General features: G+C 39.5%; 1 protein-coding gene and 1 long non-coding RNA gene across 9 annotated transcripts in view; one reads left to right on the top strand and one right to left on the bottom strand.

Annotated features, from left to right (window-relative positions):
* The window catches only part of LOC1274550 (CCR4-NOT transcription complex subunit 6-like), a 91299-nt gene that overhangs the window by 24221 nt on the left and 51090 nt on the right, over window positions 1-15988 (top strand). The gene's annotated exons all lie outside the window — the stretch shown is intronic.
* LOC133391540 (uncharacterized) lies at window positions 8135-11439 on the bottom strand. The gene is made up of 3 exons (XR_009765030.1): window positions 10846-11439; window positions 9104-9364; window positions 8135-8942 (listed from the first exon to the last, which is right to left on the bottom strand). It is a non-coding gene; the product is annotated as an uncharacterized LOC133391540 (long non-coding RNA).

Below are 15988 nucleotides of genomic sequence, written 5' to 3'. Positions count from 1 at the left end.
TTTGCGTGTGCTGAGTACACAGTGCAGTGGGCACGAGTGGGCAGCGCTTCGCGAGGCACACGAGAAGCAGACCCAAAAAGCGAATTTATCAGCGAGGTTAGTTAGAAGAACGAAGGAGAATGAAAGAGTATGCGAAGCATGTTATGTAAAAGGCGAAACAATGTTCAGTCGGCGACACACGATGGACTCCCCTTTGCATTATGGCGGCAAATTACATGCGAAAGCGTGTGTAAATATAGTTCGTTTGGAAGTGGAGGGTTTTTTTTGTTGTTGTTGTAATGCGTGCCAGAGAAACCCATGGGGTCAGAGAAACCCGTTGGCTACGAACCCTCAGAATCCGTTTTCTATCGCATCGAATCGTGTGAATGGTACAGGGTCTGAGTAAACCGATTGTCACAGCCGTTTTGCGGTTGCTAGGTGCAATGCTGCATTAAGCAACTTGTTATTTGATTGCTGTGGGTTTCATGGACATTGCCGGGTCGCTCGCTGAAAGAAAATGTGTACCAGACGGTTTACGATTGGAGGACATTTTATCTCAATCGCTCGATGGAACGATGAAAGAAATGAAAAGTATTTGTGGTAAATCGGTGGTCTTAGACATGTGCTTTGTCGCGCTATCTGCAAATGCAGTCGCCCTTGGCTGCGGCAGCGGCGATAGGCACTATTTCCATCAACACACGGGGTGGGGAGGAGTTAACGATCATAAGAGATAAAATATGATGTTTAGCTCCGGTGGCTAGAGTCACAGTAGTTGGTTAGTTTCTGCAACTAGCGCGGCCAAAGCTAAGAGATGCTTTGCTATGCGACTGTTTATTGCCACAGTTTATTGCACATTTACACTTCTGCGCGCCATGCAGAGTGTTGCCGTACGGCCAAGTATTGGATTCGATTCACTCCAATAAGGGTATACACATTCCGACTCGACGGGAGGGCTTCGCAAAGGCCAGCAAGTGGCAAATTATTATGCATTTATTTGCATGACTGTTGCTGTACGTTGTTAAGAGCTGCTGCTACGATGATGATGCTACGGAATGGACGAAGTTGACTCGTTACTACTGGCAGACGGTACTTCGCCGACAGTGTCGGCAATGCTGCTGTTGTAAAACATTTAATATAATGTGCCGCCAGTTGTGGTTGCAACATGGGGGTGTAGGCTACCCATGACACGGTCCTCAGTCCCAATCTACCCTACGATACGATCGTGGTACCACTATCGTTCGTGCTGTTTTCTGTGCTGCCCGCTTTGTTTCGTTTCGTTTCGTTTTCATAATTCAATTAATGTTTGGCTGATTAGCGGTAATTGTATTTATTTATGCTTTAAAGCGTTGGCACACTCTGGGCGATTTATGTCTGTGCAAGGGTTGATGGCCTAAGCGATGCAACATCCATAGCCATTGCCGCTGCGAAAAGTTGCATCAATTGTTCGCCAGTTTAAGCAAAGAACGCAGTATCTTGAGCTATTCTATGTTCCGAAAACTGGAGGGCTGTAACTGATGAAAGCATATTATTCTGTTTGGCACTCAAAACAAGCTTCACGCTCAACGTTGTTTTCCTTATTGGAATGATCATTCACTCTTACTTATTTTCCTTTCTGTTGCGGGTTAGTCTGTGAGTCACGAACAACATTCAAAGAGTTGGTAGGGAATTATGTTTTTTTTTGTTCCACCAATGCGATGTTGAAACTCTTACGTCCGTTTTGTCTAAACTCTCGAGTCTTGAGTGACGATGGAGGAGAGGTATTGGAAGAAGGGTGTTTTTTAAGGGAAATTAGATGCGCTGCTAGCTAATCGAATTGCTTTGCGTACATTTTAATGGTGTTCAGTAGTACGATCTTTTTCATAATTCAGGTACGGTATAGGTCCTACGGGTTTTAAGCTGACGTGTGAAATCGACCATCTTTGGTGTACTGTTAGATTATATAACCGGGTAACCTAAACGAGAACTCACCGGTTGGCACACACTCTCGCAACATTTGCATGTTAGAAGGCCTAACGGTTGGTGACCAGTCATTACTGACCATCGATGGTCTCAATTTGGAATCTAGCACAGAAGGTTTTTTAGTAGGCCTCAATGGAATTTTCGGGCATTTCATGGAAGTAAGATGGATCTTTTGTTTTTGTTATTTTTGATTTGTTTTGTCACGTCGCTTTATTTTACATTATATAACATTAGGTATATATGTCGCTTTCCCTGCTAGTTGAAACACAAAAATAGAAATTGCTGTACGTATAAATGATGGTGTACAATATTGGAACAAACGGTATATTATGACCGTTTTGCACAAGAAAACTTAATATTTATTCAGTAAAGTGTTAAGAAATAAAATATATCAGCGTACGAACTCAGTTATTATTAAAACAAGAGATGCGTTTTTATTTCTATTTCGAATGTGTGAACACTCAGTTCACACAAACTTTTATATGTTTAGAAGTACATTGGATGCAAAGAGAATAACTGCTCCGAGATTTTCAATCATCACCGTTTGTAACATCATTTCATAAAAATGCTTCAAAATAGAACACTTGTTTGAGGTTTTGCGTTGCTTAAATTTAGCAAATACACCGTAAGATTTTACCTAGTTACGTATGAAAAGATATATCTACTTTAAGCTCCGATATCCGAGACGTAGCCGAATCATCTGTTCCATCGATCGTGTGCCACTTTCTTACGAGGGCGTTGATCATTCAAAAGCATTTGTAGATGCATTATTTCTTCGAAACAAGGGCTTATAGCAGGGCGCTTATGCTTCAGTTAGATTTGGTGTACGGGTTGCTGATGTTTGTCTACCGACATGGATAAAGAGGGTATACTATCTTGGATGGACGAGATGGAGAAGTCGACGTAAGGGTAGTTCCCAAGGGGAACATTATACAATATCAAAATACATCTTAGACATGAGCAGGAAAACGATCTACCATTCCCGTCAGGGCCAGCGTGTTGTTGCTTCACCATGTGTTTCCATTTGCGCCGAATCATTTGCTCCCTTTTTTCTTCATTTCCCCCGCCGCAGCAGGTGATGGTGGAATTTGTGGTGACGCGTGGAAATGAACGTAGCGAGTACGGGTAGGATTAATTAGTGGTATTATAGGTTAAGGTTCGTTAAATGTTGCTTTTTTATATTCGATGTTATCCCCATGAAGCTGTTGGACTGATCGATCATAATCGGCCTTTAGGATAGAAAGCAGAAGCGAGAAAAGCAAGCGAGTGCACCATTACACTCGTTTCCCTTAGATTCCCGTTTTCGGCCGCATCTTTTGAAGCTCATGCAAGTTGGTCTAATTCAATCGCCCCTACAGTTTCAAAATTTCCATAATTGCCTACAGCTCAATAAAAAAAGGTATCAGTTCTCTAGCACTATGTTGTTATGTATGTTATATTATCTGATCTTCCGCATTCATTTAAAACAGAGCGGCGTTCCGCAACCGATCCACTCATAAACGTGTAGGTGCGCCTACGCTCGATCAACGTGGTGAACCAAACTGCTGGAGAAAGTTATAGTTAAAGAACAATTACATAATTGATTATTTATATTGTGTCCCGTCCAACTAAAGTTGCTTTTGTTTTGTTGGTTTTGTTTCTATGAAAGATGTCAGTGACTGAATCAATCTGCCCGTAGGACGAGGTACGAGGTAGCCATTTATGCGAGAAGTAGGACTTAGTAATGGGTCAAAACATATCATACAATCTATTTGCATCATATCTGCGCTAATGTTACTGATAACGATGATTGTGAAACGTTTATTGCGAAAATTATATTTAAGAAATTACCGTAAAACGCATTAATACATTTGTATGCAGTTAATATTATAACGGCCAATTATACAGATACAGAAGCAAAATAGATTACAATTGTGTACTAACGTATGACTGTACCGAGAGAAAAACAAGCAAGAACTGCGAATGAGCTGAGAAAAAATCTATTACTTTTAAAAAGTATTGTTTTAAATACAACAAATTAATTATGAACGGAGAGTGAATTGCGTGGCAGATGTATTTTATGGTATTGTAAACTGCTTTGCTGTGTTATTTTAATTCCTATTGAGCGTGTGGACATAACAGTGTTTCTGTTGGTCCTTGTATCCTGCTTCTTTTTCTAAGTATTACACATTTACTATGCTCTGCAACGATGCATAGTGTATCAGAATCGCTGTATTTTATAACTTGTTTCGGGTTGGCATAACAAGTTTTATGCGCATAGAAATAGATACGGAGCAGATAATTATAGATAGGTTTTAACAAACGCAAGAATGATACGCAAATGAAAACGAAAAATGGTAATATTCTGAAATAAACCGAAATTTTGTAATAATATAATGTATACAAAAATAAAAATTATTGTACTTACTTGAAAGAAACATGTTAAGATTAACACATGGAAAGAGATGGTTTGTTTGTTCGTGAGAATTGAGAATTTACTATTAAGTATTATATATTTTATATTAAATCACAACCGGCGGCGAAATATAGCTTTCTTCGTTAAAATATACTTTGAGTTGTTTACTCTAGTCTGCAAACCTCAAAGGATCTGCATATGAATTTGAACCGGCTAATTTATGCATGGAATGACGTGTTTGGTTGTGATTATTCAACGTTCGCTTTCCATAAGACATCAGCATTATGTTATGAGTTCCAAAATAGCAATAAATATCATCTTGCCGATCGCTACTAGGTTCAAGGTCTCCAGAAATGGTCGTAAACGCAACCGGTTGGAAGGAATTTTTCAGTATCGTTGTTTTCCATTGGAAAGTCATTTATTTAGTTGGAGCGATGGAGGGAATTGCTCGTCAGTGGATGAAATCATCGATTCATGTTTCATATTGATTAGTTTTATGGTGTAGAATAGAATACAGATTCCACATTTCCATTTAGAATTGATTCGTTAAAGGAATGAAGCGAGAAGTGAGAAAGGTTTAATCCAAATGGAAAGACTTCTACGCCAGTAATAGAAAGAAACCTAAACCAGAATCGAAAGGTGAATCGAAATCAGATACTGAGTAATCAATTCCGGCCTTTATCAATATCTCAGATTACAACGTAAGTGACTTTCTCTTTCAAAACATGCGATCCGAGTGTGGTTTGAAGCCACATGGTTTTGGTACTGGGAAGGCACGGTCACTTTACATTTTGATATTCAGGATTGTTGAGTAACGTCGTGGGATTGAATGTACGGAACAGTACTGGAGGCTGTTCGGCACGTTGAAGGCTGGGTTGGAGATGATCGGTGTGAATTTTTTTTTGGCAAGGCATTTCTCCAACTCGTATTGCTTCTATCTTACTCATTTCTTTTTTGTTAGTTGTTTGCCAGTTTCCGCTCTCGTTCTTTCCTTTTTAACAAACAGAAAGTGAAAATAAGAGCGTGCGATGCGTTCACAAACTAGCTCGTTAGCAGTTTTTTTTCCAGCAGTCTGGGACCTATCTAGCTTTTTATTTTTTCAACTTTCACGCATTTCTCGACGGATGGCGTGGCACCATGTGGCAATGGACAAAGATAAGCAGAAAATCGTAGCATGATGATGGTTGAGGTGGCTTTCTTTTTCAATTTTCTTGTTCGTATACGTGCACCTTGTTTTGCACGTGGTATCAATACGAGTGGCTTCTTCTCGGGTTTCGCAAAGCGTATTCACTTACAACCTAGCCGTAAGACAGGGTAGATCGGTAGAAAACAGATAAAAAGTGTAAATGATAATAGGGAAAGGGTTTTCACGCCATCAACCACACACCGCCTCGTACCGTTTGATGTGAGTTTGAACAAGAAATCTGTACGACGGTGCATGGTATACTTCCGAGACAGAGTTTTAAACCTAACAATTTCGATTCAATGCTAATGCAATGAATTTAATCTCATAATGAATCCCAGCGTAAGCTCCCTAGATGCGGTAGTACATTTGTTAAGAAAGTATTGGGTGGTTTAATAAATGCGGCTAGCTGACGGTAAACAAGAGATACCAAATCCTAGCTATCATGCTTAGAAAAGTTTCATTTTCAATAAGCAAGTTGAAATAGGAGCATATGTCAAAATTTTCCCATTACCCTCTTGACAGCTCAATTTCCACAGTTCACGCACAACGGTGAACCTATCTCCCGTGGCTTTGTTGATGAACTTGATGCATTTAAATAAATCAAGTGCTGTTTTTTTTCTTTTCTTTTCACCCTATTGCCCAGGGGTTTTATTTTTGAAGGTTAAGTGAAAGTTTGGTAATTGGTGGTTGCTCTATGCAGCTGTCTTATTTTTAACAGTTCTTTCTTTCACGGAACGTGACTAGCAGCCTGCTGTGCGGTCGTGCTGCGGCATAATTTGACAATGACATTCACGAACAACCCTACACAAAGAAGGAACGTTGTAATTAGCTGTCTCGTAGGTGTCTTTTTGCATATTTCCATTTACTATCAGTCCCGAGCATTGTCGGTTGTTGTTAATTGTTGATTTGTTGTTTTTTTTCCTGACACCTGTTGTTCAGTGTGTAGTTTCTTTTTGTTGTTGTTGTAGATGGATGGTGAAAGGCGGAAATGCGAAAAGATAGGAAGTTTTGTTTTTGCTTTTGCAGTGTTTTATTTGACGTTTTATAGTTTCATTTATCTCGTTTTACAGCATTTCTAAGTGGGAGTACTTTGTTTTTACTCGCCATGTGGTAGACATGTTTCTTTCGAGCGCTGATAAAAAACTCAGTAGTGTTTTCTTTTCCATTGGTGTTTTTGTTTTGTATATTTCATCAAAATATATTCAAACAAAGTGTAAAAGGAAGCCTCAAACATATGATTGTCGAGGATTTTACCGTTTTTCTACGGTCGATCATAAATCACATGACCCCTGTGCACTTGCTAGCACCGGATGGTACTCTTGAGAAAGCCATTGCATGTGTGGTTTTAGAGAAAACATAAAATGATGGTAGGTAGCGCCCTGTAACGCAAATTTGATGACTACAGCGATGACTACTAACACTCGAGAACAGAATGAAGTTTTAGTTTTCCCATCGAAACACGGTGGATGGGGGATGGAAAGATAATTTCCAACTTCAGCATGGTGGTGCTACGTGATGTTATTTCGTCAGTACTTTATACGATGTTATATGCTTTTTTCTTGAAGGAAATATTTGACGTTTGAACCATACGGAGGATGAAGAATGGTCTTCAGTTAAAATGTTGTTTCAGTGAAGGTATCTGTTAAAGGCACCTACTTGTAGGACCTACTTAGAGTAGCGCTGTAATACTGCTCCGACGATTATGATTTGCGTATGGGTTGGAGTAGAAATAAAGCTTAAAACTAGAAAAATGTTACATGTGACAGTAATGTTGATGGACTCTAATTTTATCACATTCGTTTATGAACTTGTTCGTTGTTTTGTCGTTATACAAGAGATACTGCAGTTGTGCAAGGCTTTTGTATTCTGTTGGTTTTATACATATTGGTTTTAGAATATTCGTTTCATCTTTTTTGTTGCGTTTGACACAATCGTTGTAACAAAACGTATGTCTTATTCAACAAGTAGAAGCGAGCGTTTTTCTATCCGATCTGATATAGTTTCATGTATTGTCTACCATTGCATACATATTATTAAACAAATGCTATAAAATAATATTTATTTTGACTTTAAAAAATTCCAATTTATTTACATCATAGAAAGATTTGTTGTTAATAATTCTATGTAATGATAATATGACCTTTTTATGGCTGTCAATAAACTGCGTCAGTATCGGTTTGCATGAAGAGAATTTCATGAAATAAACATTAGGTGAATGTAATAACGCCATGGGTGTACTGGAGTCTATGGTGTGCTGCTTGCACGTCACAAATCACGGTTCGTTCGCAACCGGCTGGGAAAAAATCCTACTTCACGTACGGGCATGAAATGAAGCTTCAACGAGTTAGCATTGAGTAAGGCTAGTACATGTTAACACAAAATTGAATGGACCGGGTACCAACATGTCTACTGATGATCTTGATCGTGATGGTCTTAATCGTGATGGTGAAAACCATTAGTTGGTTTAGAAGTAAACAATCGACAATAGAACTAAACAATTCTCCTAGGTACTCATATAGAATGTGTTGTACAGAGATGTGGACAAAATAAAATTTGTTCTGGCTAAAGTTTAGTTTTTTTGTTGCTATTGAGCATTGTGTATTATAGGCAATCGAAATGTTTGTCAAACGGGGGTATCTCGTGAGTGATTCGTGGCTGGTTGTTATTTGAATGTATTTTAGTGGAATGTGGGTCGGTTTGCGGCGATTCATTGGAGGTACAGAAACGTATTACAATAATCCCGGGTTAAGTTCGTTCATTGGTGATAGAAATATACAGAGAATCCTTCACAAATGCTTGAATGTACTTTTTTCTATCAAAGTTTAATGACCTTTTAGTGTGCAGGACAAGCTTGCCTGCTGCATTTGGGAGCATTTACCTGAGACCGCATGGAGCTCGGAGAAAAACAAAACTCAAAAGGCAGCAAAAAGGGCCTAACGATCCGGTCGTATGTTTCCGAAACCCCACTACTACTATACCGCCTGTGGTCTAACTGCTTTCACTTTTCGGCCCGGAAACTTCCACCGGAGAGTTGTTTCTCGTTCCTCTCTACGTGCCGTATATAGTGTGTGCAGTCGTCATCAGCTCTCTAGTCGCGTCTGGTACATCGCGACACTTTCTTCTGCCTGTCGCCTCTCCCCGTTCATTGGCGAGAGCAAGTCCGGGTTTTATACATCCGGTCGCTGTTGCTCGGGGGTGGGTCAAATCGGTGTTCGCGACTACTACATCACCTTCCTTTGGTGCTAGTTTCACTTTCAATGATTTCTCCTACCTTTCGCGCACTCGATACCGACGCTTGAACGGCCCTGAGGATTTACGTTATTTATGGACAATTTCATCGAAATCCGACGATCGTGTTCGCTATACCCCTGTTTGCATGGAGAAATGGGTGCGTTTTTCGCATCCTCGCAAGTTCGTAACTCACTAAAAGGAGAAAGAGGGGGAGTGAGAGAGTGAGAAACGAAGCGAGAGAAATGGAATGATGTGATTTTTTATTTCGATACAGCTTTCGAAATGTGTATACTTTTGCTTTCCTAATTTTCGAACGAATTGTTCATTGCAGACGCGCTAGAAATTGTAATTACCTTTTGCGTTGATAACTGCGGCGCGTTTTGATTTAATTCCCAATCATTTCCCCATCTTCCTCGCCTTCTGCTAATCATCTTGGATCGATGGTAAACACTCGGGATCGACAAGAGGAAAGCCGATCTATTGGAATTGGTTTTGCATGCAACTAGGAAGGTCTTTCTTCGTGCGCTTTCCATTTCGAATGAACATAGACTTTCTTCTCCTAGAGCTTGGGGTTTCGAATGTGGTGGTTTTCCATCCTAAGGTGAACGTTCCGTCTAGTGGGAGGATGAAATGAAAATTTAAACAAAAAATCAATTTTGGTAAAGTAGAGCAATTTACTCAAGAGGGGTACAATATGGATTCCGGAACTGATGTTTCCTTTTTTTTTGCTCGAAGCGTTGCTCCATCTTTTGCATACTTTTTGGTACACGTTTCGATTTTTCATAGCATATTTCGTAGTATTTTGAAAGCGAAGAAAAGAAAATCAGAGCAAGGTTAGGAAATTGAAAGGCCTTTTTATTCTTGCAGCATGTCTCACGATTTGAAATGATGCAAAAACTGAATGGAGAACTGAATGTACAAGCTTCACCGGCGGCGATCACATTACTTCGGTTGCAATTTGTTTTGTTCTGTTGCTTCATGCAACCGATCAATTGTAGTGTACTGCTTGGTGTCGTTTTTCTATCTTCTGTTTCTGAAACGGTGATTATGTTTCGTTCAAGGACTGCCTAATTGGGGCATTACTTGTGGTATAGATCAGCTAAGCAATTGCTTTGAAGTCTTTCGAAAACATCAATGACATTGATGTCTGTTTGTGGTGATTACAGTTCAATAAATTTCATTTAAAAAGCACAACATTAAGCAAAAAAAATCTGCTTCGATTGGGCCTGCGGCAAGAGTGAAGAGGAAACCGCTCACGGTCTCTTTGCCAATCCATCATCCAGAATTAAACGCGGAACATAGCCGCGTTCGTCTTTTTAAGAGATTTCGGTCAGGAATATTTCCATTCTGATAATGGCTGGTATTATAGAATCTGTTCGTCGCGGGAACGTACGGCGCTCACATGAAATTCTAGAGATGGCAACACATTTCTTGAGCCCTGTCCTACAACGCCGCGGTGAATAACTGTAGCAACCATCTAGTACGTTAGGAAAATGAGTGTCGGGACGTACGCCGCCGCTACGAACGGATTCAATAATACCAGCCAATGATTTCCATGAGTGACTTAATAAAATGCTTTTGAAGTCAAAACTTGTAAGGACCCAGCTGACTATTCTAAACCTAAAATACGAAAGTCAATAAAAAAATAAACATAGAAAATTAGGGAAAAAAGAGAGATGTTAAATCTGTAAATCCTTTTCTATCTTAATGTATTGTGAAAGCAGCTCTTTCTAAAACATTGAATTGTATTTGGGAATACCCTTTTATTGTGCTATTCGTAATGGTATTGCTCGAAAATGATCGTTCCGACTCTTTGCTTTTACGTAGATTCGGTAGGCACCGACAAATTACTTTTGCCTTTATTCTTAGAAAAAGAAAGCACCATGCGATACCGGGGTAACGATCGGATCAGTCACAGATTGATTTTTATTTTAACGACCTCACTCGAAAATGTATTTTAGCTAACAACCGCTTCTTGTGGCTGACCTTAGGAAAGTGAGGCACTGAACCATTTCCCGATCCAAAGTAACATCCCGTCCCACTTGCGAATAAATGCTGTTTGATTAGCCAATAAATACAGTAGAGTTCTCCTCACCTTAGCTGTTCTTTGTGCCAGACATGCGGATGCAGATATCGTGAGATGTGGAACAGTGGGACTGATTTTCCTGTTGGGCGGTTTTAGGGGGTAAATGCCATAAACACGCCGTATAATTCGGCGATAGTCTATGGTTGGGGTCGAAAATCGTTAAACAACTACAGCAGCAGCACGCCCTAGCTGGCTGTGGTGTCATGATCATCAACGCTCGTCACACGGTTTGGGTGACATTTAAGGGCAAGATTGCACTACGCGCATGAAAGTTAAGCTGTGTTACTGTTACAGCAGTGAATGCCACGGTGGGAACTGGGTTCATCAACACGTTCACCCCGTAACACGATGATTGCCGCAAGGAAATGTGTGACGTGTGTGAATTTGATCCTAGAATGTGAGATCAAACTTTGGTGCTATTTTAGTTATATAGAAATTATAAGAAGATGAGAACATAGCTCAAATATTTCTTAATGAGCAGTAGTACAATGAAGGTTAATGTGTATTTTATGAGTTGTGGTTTTCATTCTTGTTCTTAGAGCTTAAAGTCCTGGCTAAAATTTAATTCTAACACGAAATATTTGATTTTAAAATACAGTTAAAGGGAGAAAATCATTCGAAATTTATCTCATTTTGGCTTTTTGGGGTAAATTGCACATGCTTAGCTTGTTTTGTATTTTTGTAAAGTTTTTTTATGTGAAGTACACAGAGTACCGCGTATGTGAGCAATGAATGACAACGGGAACGATGGCTGCAAATGGATGGGAAAATAGTTATCGTTCACTTTTCAGTAAAAGATGATTAAGCACAGGCGCTTCGAGTGAAAAGGAAACAATTATTTGCTAATTGATTTCCAGTTTCCTCGCACGTTGGCCCTCCGGAGACCGGTTTCTGACCGATTATCGTATGTGTGATGGTGAAATTTTTTGTTGGCAACGATTCCATTTTTCGCGCCATTCGTCCATTCGGCTTTAAAAATCGAAAAGCAAACAAAAGAGTCTTGCTCTGTGCTGCAAAGAAGAAAAAAAAACATTCTCAATTAGTGAAGGATTATGCGATTTCCACAAAAGTGCATTTTCCCCTATCATTTAAAACTCAAAAAGCAAAAGGGTTTAATGGCTTAAATTGTTTTCTCGGTTGCTTTCGGGGTTAACTCTTGTCTCGAGGACACTCATTATTTTCTATTCCAGTTTCTATTTTCACTTGCCAGATCCGTTGTGTTTGCAAGTTACGTCGTTATTTTCCTTTTATCCTCAATTCAGTATGCAGCAGATGAAATTGAATACTTCCGGATTGATTCTTGAAGCCACACGGAAGTGCTGTGTTTGCTCTGAGCAACAGACATCAATGTCAGTTGTATAAAAAGGGAGAAGAAAGCAGCGACTGTGGCTGGATGATGGTGCGATATTTATTTGCAGTGCCCTAGAGTGAGAAGGGAAACGGGGCGGGAGGGGTTTGGGTAGGGTGGTGAGCCTCCGTAAAGTCCGTTTATGGTCTACAACGTGCTCGAGCGAGAGAAAGAAGAAAGTGACATAGAAAGAGCGGAATAACAGACAGTTAGTGGAAGGGAGAGGATGGAAACTCGGAATGAAACAAGGGGGATACCCGTGGTGCAAAGTAGGTTCGTCTCCCTTATTGTAGCTTTGTGCAGTAGTGTAATGTTTTAGCATGGTTAGGATGGCTCTAGACACCTCTTCTGCTTTACTTTTTTTGTTCATGGCCATCAGGTAACCGGAACATAACTTCCGTATTTTCCCTTAAGACGTAGTCTGATCGGTAGCGGGGAGAGGGGACATTGTGGTGTTCACGGAGCGTAATGCGATCACCCTATGCTCGTCTCGTGTGCAATCGCTCGACAGAGTAACAAGGGCAAGGGCTTGAGAGTGTTTTAAAAATTACCTTAAGCAAACTCACCATCAGTGGGATTGGCTTCGTCAATGGCCAAATAGCTTGGAAATCGTCTTCACTTTCCTCCCGAAACGCTTTTGGGTAAGATTGGGTCAGGAGGAAGTACAATAAATTGTGTAAACACACGCGATAATTACACATCTTGGGAGCTTTCCGAGCGTTGAGCTATCCAGTGGAGGTATAATTGGTGGATTTTCATAATTCCTATTCTTTAAAATTGCTAAAATGCTATGTTATTCAATAATAGCTTAAATATTACCTGTCTTTTAAAGAAACATACATTTCATGTGTATGTACCCGTATTGTATAGTTTTATGCAGGCCATTTTGTCAACTACAAAATAGCCTAATTTTGCAATAAATTCGTTAGACTTCAAATTCATCTTTTTGGCTCTGTAAAAGATGTAAAATATACGAGCTCGGTTTATATTATTACACCATATTTCTTTTGTTTCTGCTCACAGATAGACTAATTCATTTTGTTTTGTGATTGTTTTCAACGACCATCTGTGTAAACATTTTTGGTGTAATGGTGTTGAAGTATATAGTAGTACAATGCACGCCGTTTAATAATTTAAACCAGCCTTGTTGATTGTTAGTCATCCCACTGAATGTTGACAATTTATGCAATCTTTCATAGTAGCTGGTGATTCAGAATTGTTTGGTGCATGGGACCTGAACTTCAATGATCTGCAAGAGGTACCCGTTATGGCAAGAGGTACAACGACCAAAGAAGTGGAAAAACTTGCTCGATGTTGTCTGTGAAGTCACTAAGCGTATTGTTAGTGTAGAGCGCTCTAGTCAGATTCAAGATGTTCACGAAAGGATGCATTCATACTAACTGCGTTAGGTTCGGTGACTGTAACAGTATATCCATTTTTGTAATGAAAAGCGAAAGTGTTCCGTTTATAGCATTGACTGCACTTCCTAGATGTGCAGCGTGGATGTGCGTTAATTCCTATCATAGGATCACCAAAGCCATAGCATTCGGGGACTACGATAGTCACGAGCAGGCATTAACGGCCATTGAACTGAGCACTTTCAAGCATCACCGATCAGCCTCCCTGGAGGGTTGCCGCTGGTAAAGCTAAACAGTATTTTCGTTTCTTTTTCTGCTGGATCCTTGTTCGTGATGTAGCTGTTGCTACTTTCACTTTCGTGGGCTGCAGTGCGCGTGACTTGACACTTGCGTCCGAGAAGCCCAGCAGCAACGAAAACGGCTTACGGCTTTCGCGTTTCATCGCTTGACATTTGGCGGAAGGATTTGGTGCAGGCTTCCATCGACAAACCCACACATCGGTTGGTGTCGATCAGCGAAAGTAAACTCGAACCGGTTATTAGAGCGCTTGTACAATTGTGGGATGGAGTGTAAAAGAAGTATTAGGCACATTACGCACATTAAGTTTAAAAAGATTCATTAATTTTATTTCGTGTTTCCTTGTCTACTGTTAAGAGCTTATTTTTGAAGGGCGATGGGAGAAGCAAGGAAGGGGGGTTGGGGGTATTATAGCTATAACAGATAGGACAATCATTGAAATTTTATTTCGTAGGGAAATTATACAGAGCTCTGTATTTCCTTAGTGTTTGATTTATTGCTATATTTTGTACAAATCCAGAAATAGCAGAATCGTTCTTTGTAGAATGGCAAGAATGGCTCATATTAAAACACGATTTTATATTACACTGTGCCAAATTCGATCAGCATGTCATAAATGTTCGAAGGTGTTTTTTCAAAATTCGGTCAGTATTGTTTCCTGTCCGAAGATAGACGGATCATTTTCGGTGTCAATCTGTCAATAAATTCCCGCGCAAGATTGCCAATTAGCCACCTGGTTGCACGTGTAATAAAAGCTCATGGTGTGTATCCCTTCCAGGTCGTGATCTACATCTGCAGTGCCGCTTTATGGTTGTTGAGAGATGAGAAAAAGTGATGTGGCCTTTATGATATTCTGCTGAGTTTTGTTGTAACTGTGTATGAAAACCATACACCCTGAGTCTTGTGTGTGCTCGCAACAGGGGGGATTTTGCGTACACGAGTATTGCTTTTTTATAGCATTTCGTCATCAATTTAAATGTCTTTGGATGTTCATCTTGTTGTATAATTAGACACACCCTGCTGTGGTTTTTTAGGTCACGTAGTTAAGCACACTGTTAGTATAATGAGCTGCTAAAAGAAAAGTTCTATGGTATTTGTACTTTATTTTCATCGTAGTTGGTTTTAGTAGCACAATTTAAAATGAAAAGCAATACTTTCCTTCTATTACCAGTATCATTTTGCGTTGCTTTCATTTGCGTATGACCTATTCTCGTACTACGTTTCATTACTACGCTAAAATGGTGGCTGTGTTTGACCTGGTTTAGTTGCATTTAAATTAAAATACAATAACTTGGGACGTGTGTTTCATTCTACGAATTCATTTACATTTCTACCATTGGCGATATTTGAGAACGAAGCAGCAGGCATGTTTTAACTCACCCGCAGTCGGATGAAAGTGTTCTGTATGGTACTCATTCTACGTTTCATTTATTTTATCTTTCGCACAAACACATCAACATAACCGGTACAAATTGAAAAATGTTTGATGCCAAACGTTTATGCCGCATGTGTAGGTTTTCATTGCATTTGCTGCTTGTACATTACGTTTGCTGCTGGTTGATTAACATATACACAGTGCCGCTCACAATAGTCACTCCAGTGAGTCAACGTATAGATTTTGGGTAGAGTCTTTAGGAACATCAAACATTTAGTTATTGATTTACTTTTCAATAGCTATTCATATGTAGGCCAGTAGGTAAATTTTCATTTTGAAATTTCAAAAAAAAAAAAATAATAATAATAATGCTGACATTTAACGGCTGTGTTAGTGACGGCAATATTGCGCAGAAGATAGAACAATGATTGCATGAACCAACCTGATCGAGCTGCGAATTTTAAAACCATTTGCGTATTTTGTGGTTTTTCCGTGTTGGTAATTTGGTTGAGTTTAAAATTACAAAAATGTCGATTTTTTGCTTTAGAATGAACCATTTTGCGCTTATAATCGAAGCTTAGTGAAGGTAACGATTCATTGACGAATAATCTATATGACATGAACGATCTATATGACATGAACAATTAACCATGAAATTTAGTTAGTAATAATATCATTATCATTCTTTTCTACTTTCAGGTAAGGATTTAAAACATGATGGCGTTTTTTCTACTTTCACAACTTAAACTCAAGAGTTCAAGGCATTCCAATTGT

The sequence above is a fragment of the Anopheles gambiae genome, chromosome 2 (genome assembly GCF_943734735.2).
Source record: "Anopheles gambiae chromosome 2, idAnoGambNW_F1_1, whole genome shotgun sequence".
In the NCBI taxonomy this organism is placed as follows: domain Eukaryota; kingdom Metazoa; phylum Arthropoda; class Insecta; order Diptera; family Culicidae; genus Anopheles; species Anopheles gambiae.
The sequence above is the reverse complement of the archived record's forward strand: the minus strand, read 5'-3'. Positions and strand labels throughout refer to the sequence as shown.